An 8,664-nucleotide genomic window follows, 5' to 3' on the forward strand; every position below is an offset into this window, starting at 1 on the left:
CGGGCGTCGCTATCGTCGGCGCCGAAACACAGAGCTTTCGCTCGACGGCTCACCCGTGCCACCATAGTAGTGGCGGGCAAGGCCCTCAGGCCCGCCACTGACCTTCCACCACTACCAACATGCCATAATATATAGTTAAATTATTTACATATTATTTAAAATTATCCATATAGTTAAATTATAAATTATAAATATTCAAGCAATAATTTGTGTATTTAATTAAAAAATCAAAGTAATTATATTTATATATATTTAAATAGATGCTAGTCTAAGTTTAATTTTTTAATGATTTTAATTAAATATTTATGCAGTATATAAAAGTGTTCATTTTATTTTGAATATTAGTTTATTAATTAAAATATTAAAATTTACAGATATTTTATATATTTTTATAGATATTATCCTAGCCGCCACCGTGTTTGCACATTATTTGTGGGTCATGACAGCTAGAACCCGTGCCAGGGGCTTTCTCGTGAGAAAGAATGCGGGTCACTGACAAGTGCACCGACCCGCGCTAGGGGCTTTCCCGCGAGAAAAAAGAATCCAAGACCCATGCCAGGGGCTTTTCCACGAGTTGTGCACCAAAGTGACTTTTCACGCAGAGTTTTAGTACTAGTGGTGTAATTGACTCTCTCAAAATCTCTAATAAGCATATCCACATACTCCCATTGGTGCAAAAAGGCCATATTTAACTTCTGGCTAATAATGTCACCCTTCAAGTTGACTTATGATCAAGTTTTGGCTTAAAGAAAAACCCTCCTATTTTATATTTTATTTGTTCATCATTGAAATGAAATGTGCAAGTGCTGGAATAAGAATATCCGTACTACCTCCGTCCGGAATTTGTTTTTGAGGGCTCTCTGTCCGGAATTACTTGCCGCTCAAACGGATATATCTAGCACTCACTAGTGCTGGCAGATAATTTTTTATGCATGAAAGGATCAATTATTTCGGTAGTTATAGAAATGATGATGCGGGACATTTGTATGCTAGATTAGCTACATTTCTTACTTTTCAGCTCAATTTCAGGTACTTGCTTTGTGATATCTTTTACCATAAATTTTGTTCATTACCTGTCTTTCAGGTTCAGTTCTACGAGAGTGGGCTTGAAGAGGACACAGCTGGTTTGAAATTACAAGGAAAAAGAATCACTCGAGGGACCTTTCCGCAATTGAACTATGCACTAAGGTATGTTATCCCACATTTTCGCCATTGATTTTCCTTCCAAGGTTTACTTGGAGTGCTTGCACACCTTCATATTTTTCACTCCCAAGGTTCCAGTTCTCTGTTCATCTGTCTGTTGGAAATATGAGCAATTTACCGAATGGTTTTATTAACAGAAATACTAGATAAAGCATGACTAATATAGCAATTATAAAACAAGTCATGCGATCTGACAAAGAGAAGGTAAATAGCATTTTTATATATGAACTGTAACTAAACATATCTAGAGCAGACAGTATAGCAAGTTGCATATATGAAGTAGAAGGTAACATATCTAGGGCAGACACTAGAACAAGGAACTGTGGCAGGGACTCTAACAGAAAGAGCAAGAATACGTACGAGACAGCAGTAGAAGCACAGGACTTGGGGTCGGCATCCTCGCCAGCCATGTCGTCGAGGAGGTTGTCGATGTTGGGGAAGAAGTCGTCGTTGGGTAAGTAGTCGTCGGAGTCCGGGGCGTCCGTGACGAAGGAGTCAGTAGTCGCACAAAGCGCTCCCCAAAAACCTTATCACCCTTCTCCCGTACAGGTCTCAAAGAGGTGAGGTTTCAGAGGCCTACTGTCCCGACCTGCGGTGCACGCCGCAAGCCGGGATGGGGAAGATCATAGCAGTAGCTCAGTGGTCAGGAACTTGGAGGCGAGAGGGTTGTGTTGTTCTGGTGCATCTCTCTGAGAGGAGCGACCTCCCTTTTACAGGCGCAAGAGAAGGAGGCGAGAGGCTGCGCCGGGAGCTGAAGGGAACGCGGGAGACGAAACGAACAGGCCGCGGCCGAAGGGTGCAGCGTTCGTATTCAATATCCACTACAGCAAAAAAACTTTCCAGCTCCCGAGTGACCTTTCGTATACCCATAGTGCATGGCAAACATTTAGACATCAGCTCGGCTCATTCCCGCCGCGCCGAGGCATGGCGTGGCGTGGCGTGGCGTGGCGTGGCGAGGCGGGCGGCGGAGGAGGAGCGCGCGTGGATGTCCCTCTTGTTGTCATGCCCATACATGTGGGGAGAGAACCTCCCTTATAAAGAGGTCCAACTCCCTCTAAACTAGCAATGTGGGACTAAACTTTAGTTCCACCACCTCTTGCCTTGCACGAATGGGCTGCGTGGGCCTACAGGATTTATTAGGAATTTCTGAAACTGCTATTGGGCTGGCCGAAAATAGACAAAATTCCAGCAATCCCCCACCAGATCCTAGAGGCACACAAAATTTGCCTTTGGTTCCAAAACACTGTTTTATATACCGGTACTGCAGTGGAGACTGTTAAGTTGAACTTTCACCTAGAACTCTATGCTACACTAGTAAGCAACTTGAACAGTGGACTGGGCCTTGAACTGCAAGTTTTCTGCGAATCTAGCTTCACACAAAGCCTTGACCGATAGGTGGCTACCGTGGGTCTTCCCCGCGGGTGGAGCTTATATGTCATACTCCGAGACCTTTTATGAGTTTACTAGAGAGAACCCTACTCTCATAGATTGTGACGTTTAACAACCAGACTCATATAGGTGCGTTCTTCAAAAGATATTCTGCAGGACAACATCTCTGCTTCAGTGAGCCACTTAGAACACATTAAGATATACATAAACCTGCCATGCAGACTTAGGAGAGTATTGCATCTTCATGGAGTGGTATTTTTAACAGTAAGGGTACCCTCCTCCCAGTTCACCAACAGCTTGTATTCCACATCTAATTCACGGGATCTCCGATCACAAAGAATAGGTTACCACTATGAACAACTCATATTGTGGGTCTCATACCCATCTCCCTCGATGCATTATCTATCACATTACGTGATAAACCCTTAGTAAAAGAATCTGCCAGATTTTTAGACGTTTGGATATAATCCAATGCAATAACTTCGGAGTTTCTCATTTTTCTAACAGACTTTAACCTTCTTTGAACTTTTCTTGATGACTTCATGTTATCCTTTGAGCTGCTCACTTTCGTGATCACAGTTTGATTGTCGCAGTTCATAAGGATACCCGGTACAGGTTTCTCAACAACCGGCAAGTCACTCAAGAGCCGACGAAGCCAATCTGCTTCGACCGTAGTTGTATCTAGTGCTGTGAGTTCTGCTTCCATTGTTGACCTCGTTAAGATGGTCTACTTGCAAGACTTCCAAGAAACAGCGCCACCTCCATGAGTGAATACATATCCGCTCGTGGCCTTTATCTCATCAGCATCTCATATCCAGTTTCAGTCACTATACCCTTCAAGCACCTTTGGGTGCCCAGTGTAGTGAATTCCATAATTCGCAGTGCCTTTCAAATAAAGCAAAACTCTCTATAGCTTTCCAATGCACATCTCCTGGTTTTGAGACAAACCAGCTCAGTTTGCTAACAGCAAAAGAGATGTCAGGTCTTGTAGCACTGGTTAAATACATAAGCGAGCCAATAATCTGAGAATATTTCAATTGGTCTCTAGCAATTCTTCGATTCTTTCGAAGCAACATGATAGCCCACAAGTATAGGGATCGCAACAGTTTTCGAGGGTAGAGTATTCAACCCAAATTTATTGATTCGACACAAGGGGAGCCAAAGAATATTCTCAAGTATTAGCAGTTGAGTTGTCAATTCAACCACACCTGGATAACTTAATATCTACAGCAAAGTATTTAGTAGCAAAGTAGTATGATAGTAGCGGTAACGGTGGCAAAAGTAACAGTGGTAGTTTTGTAGTAATTGTAACAGTGGCAACGGTAAAGTAAATAAGCGAAGAGTTATTCATGCAACAGTTATTGTTGGGAAACGTAGTAATTTCAAAAAAATTCCTACGCACACACAGGATCATGGTGATGCATAGCAACGAGAGGGGAGAGTGTTGTCCATGTACCCTCGTAGACCGAAAGCGGAAGTGTTAGCACAACGCGGTTCATGTAGTCGTACGTCTTCACGATCCGACCGATCAAGTACCGAACGCACGGCACCTCCGAGTTCAGCACACGTTCAGCTCGATGACGTCCCTCGAACTCCGATCCAGCCGAGCTTTGAGGGAGAGTTCCGTCAGCACGACGGCGTGGTGACGATGATGATGTTCTACCGACGCAGGGCTTCGCCTAGGCACCGCTACGATATTATCGAGGTGGATTATGGTGGAGGGGGGCACCGCACACGGCTAAGAGATCAAGAGATCAATTGTTGTGTCTCCAAGGGGTGCCCCCCTCCCCGTATATAAAGGAGTGGAGGAGGGGGAGGGCCGGCCCTCTCTATGGCGTGCCCTAGGAGGAGTCCTACTCCCACCGGGAGTAGGACCCCCCCTTCCAAGTAGTAGGAGTAGGAGTCAAGGAAAGGGGAGAGAGAAGAGAAGGAAGGAGGGGGCGCAGCCCCTCCCCTTAGTCCAATTCAGACTAGGCCTTGGGGGGCGCGCAGCCTCTTCTCTCTCTTTCCCCTAAAGCCCAATAAGGCCCATATACTCCCCGGCGAATTCCCGTAACTCTCCGGTACTCCGAAAAATACCCGAATCACTCAGAACCTTTCCGATCTCCGAATATAGTCGTCCAATATATCGATCTTTACCTCTCGACCATTTAGAGACTCATCGTCATGTCCCCAATCTCACCCGGGACTCCGAACTACCTTCGGTACATCAAATCACATAAACTCATAATATAACCGTCATCGAACTTTAACCGTGCGGACCCTACGGATTCGAGAACTATGTAGACATGACCAAGACACGTCTCCGGTCAATAAGGTCAATAACCAATAGCGGAACCTGGATGCTCATATTGGCTCCCACATATTCTACGAAGATCTTTATCGGTCAGACCGCATAACAACATACGTTGTTCCCTTTGTCATCGGTATGTTACTTGCCCGAGATTCGATCGTCGGTATCTCAATACCTAGTTCAATCTCTTTATTGGCAAGTCTCTTTACTCATTCCGTAATAAATCATCCCGCAACTAACTCATTAGTTGCAATGCTTGCAAGGCTTATAGTGATGTGCATTACCGAGTGGGCCCAGAGATACCTCTCCGACAATCGGAGTGACAAATCCTAATCTCAAAATACGCCAACCCAACAAGTACCTTCGGAGACACCTGTAGAGCATCTTTATAATCACCCAGTTACGTTGTGACGTTTGGTAGCACACAAAGTGTTCCTCTGGTAAACGGGAGTTGTATAATATCATAGTCATAGGAACATGTATAAGTCATGAAGAAAGCAATAGCAGAATACTAAACGATCGTGTGCTAAGCTAACAAAATGGGTCAAGTCAATCACATCATTCTCCTAATGACGTGATCCCATTAATCAAATGACAACTCATGTCTATGGCTAGGAAACATAACCATCTTTGATCAACGAGCTAGTCAAGTAGAGGCATACTAGTGACACTATGTTTGTCTATGTATTCACACATGTATTATGTTTCCGGTTAATACAATTCTAGCATGAATAATAAACATTTATCATGATATAAGGAAATAAATAATAACTTTATTATTGCCTCTAGGGCATATTTCCTTCAGTCTCCCACTTGCACTAGAGTCAATAATCTAGATCACATCGCCATGTGATTTAACATCAATAGTTCACATCACCATGTGATTAACACCCATAGTACAATACACACTTTGTCAAGTGGTTGCTTAATTTCAGCCCTACGTGCGCTTGCATGCATGGTACTAGCACGTGCCTATAATACACACACACAATAAAGTGGCCTCATGTCATTATCTATGTGCTAACTCTCTTGAAACAGGCTTTCACCCCACTTTATATATAAAGCAACCCCCGAAGAAAAATACAAGGGCGAACGATACAAGATGGTGAGGTAGCCCTCTTATAAAACCGTTCCCAAGATAAAGGATCTGGCAGCACGCACGCGACTACGCTACCGACAATGAACATAGCAAGATCTAAGCACACCTCCACGTTACAACCTAGAACACCTAAGCTGCACGACCACGTCCCCAGGAGGGAGAACGGCGCAGAGCGTCGTGACCGTCGAGACTAAAACGAACAAAGGTTGTCACTTGGAGCCTTGACACACAAAGAAGAACCACGCCGACGTTTTCAGGAAGAGCGTGGCACCCACGGGCGTCGCCATCGTCAGCGCCGAAACACAGAGCTTTCGCTCCACGGCTCACCCGTGCCAGCACACTAGTGCACTAGTAGAAAACAGGGCTTTCGTTCAGCCAGAAAAGAGCATTAATCCCGGTTGAATTACGAACCGGGACTAATGTGAGCATTAGTCCCGGTTCGAGTGGCTAGGGCACCGTACAGGCATTAGTCCCGGTTCAAATGGGACCTTTAGTCCCGGTTGGATCGGTTTTTCTTCCGATCAGGTGCTTATAGAGCCCCTCGTGCAGTCTTTCGAACACTAGGGGCTGCGCCTACCTTCCTTTCCTAAAGCTCCTATGGCTAAGTGAGGGTGATAAAGCCCTATAGTCCGATTGCCTGGTTCGTTGTGCTGTACACCTCCTTCGAAGGACCCAAAACTGGGATAAAGAGTGATCAGGTTTATCCCGAACACCCCCGTACTTCTTACGTGGGGGCAGAAGCCGACGACTGGCCAACTCTCAGGATTAATATATAACACGGCCGCGCAGGAGGATAAACTTTTATACAACAGGCAATAAATAATGACCTTGTTCAAACATTACAAAGGACAACATGATTTGCATTCATGGAAATATAACGTCCTTGGTACATAGCTCCGCCGCAAGGTAGGATCCTTTCAGGACATTTTCATAATATAATTCAGGCTTGCGGTGCTCCTTCCCCTCTGGCGGTCCTTCGGTCATCAGCTTTTCAGCATCCATCTTCCCCCAGTGCACCTTTGCGCGGGCGAAGGCCATTCACGCACCCTCTATACAGACCGACCGCTTGATGACGTCAATTCGAGGGCAGGCACTTACAAGCCGCTTCACGAGCCCGAAGTAGCTGCTTGGAATCGGCTCGGCAGGCCATAGCCGGATAATCAAATCCTTCATGGCTAGTTCCGCCGCCTTATGCAGTTCGATCAGCTGTTTCAGTTGATCGGCAAAAGGCACCGGATAATTCGGTGCCAGATACTGCGACCAGAAGAGCTTATCCGCAGTGTTCCTTTCTTCGGCTTGGTAGAATTGGGCGGCATCCGATATGCTGCGGGGCAGTTCCGCAAACACACTTGGAGAAATCCGAACTCAAAATTAGAAACATGATTTCAAATACTTGATTTACATGGAAAAGAGCCTTACCCGCCGCGATCTTCCTCGCCTCTTGGATCTCCTGCAGGGCGCCTTGGGTTTCCCCCTGGGCATCGCGCGCGGCCTGATGAGCCCTGGTGAGTTCGGATTCTTTCTCCGTTAAACTCTGCTCCAAGGTCTCGCATTTCTTAACGGCCTCTTGAAGCTCCTGCTCAGCTTCAATAGCCCTGGCCTCGTACTTCTCACGAAGAGCCTGCTTTGCGGCTGCCTTTTTCTCGGCCTCGGCCACAGCCTTCATAAGAGCCTCGACTTCGGTCATCGTCCCTAGCGAAAATCATGGAACATATTTTATCATACTGGACATTCGTTCGCACTTAAGGCGAGCAAGGCTTGCGCATACCTTGTTTATCTTCCAACTGCCTTTTCAACTGGCCAAGTTCTTCTTTGGTCCGCTCCAGACTTTGATTCAGTCCGGAGACCTCCGCAGTATGAGAGGTAGCAGCCGCTGCAGACGCCTGCTTATAAAGGAGAGATAGATGTCATCAAATGAGTCTTCCTGCGAACATAAAATTTGATCCTCTGTCCAGTTCTTTCTTTCACCGAACAGTGTATCAGGGGCTACTATCCATAGTATGACACTCTTCAAAACCTCATAAGACATACCTCAAAGCCTCTTATAAGGCTGATACAGGCTTCATTCAGTCCACTCTCAGTAGACTGAATCTTCTTAATCACCGCACCCATAAGGGCACGGTGTTCATCGACGATGGAGGCGCTCTTCAGCGCCGCCAACAAAGCATCCGGCGCCTCTGGTTGGACAGAGATTGCCGGCAGAACAGGCACGCCCCTTCCAGCCGAGGGAGGCCGCCTGCTTGATTCTGGAGCCGTATTGGTCTCCGGCTGGGAGCCAAATTCAAGATGGCTCCCGCCATCGACTCCCATGGGAATCTTCTCCCCCATGTCTCCGGCCCCTGAAGTTTGACCTCCAGACGCCGCTTTCACGATCTCTTTCCCCCCTCCTTGGCCGGGGTCCTTCTGGGATGAAGCCTCGGTGTTATTCACATATTTGGGGGAAGGGGCCTTCAGGGGCGTCCCGCTCTCCATAGCATCCGAGCTCAGCAAATCCTCTGATGAGGATTGTTCGGTGCGGGACCTTGCCGGACAACAACAAATATGGCTCAGGTTAAAATATTATGCCATGATGAGTCTGGACGCATAAATGCATTCGGATTTTATATACTCACGAGTTCACCAGGGGCTGGGCCCTGGGACCCACGCCGGGCTGCTGTCGGCAGCGGCAGTGGGCTCTTCC

The sequence above is a fragment of the Aegilops tauschii genome, chromosome 1 (assembly GCF_002575655.3).
Source record: "Aegilops tauschii subsp. strangulata cultivar AL8/78 chromosome 1, Aet v6.0, whole genome shotgun sequence".
Classification (NCBI taxonomy): Eukaryota; Viridiplantae; Streptophyta; class Magnoliopsida; order Poales; family Poaceae; genus Aegilops; species Aegilops tauschii.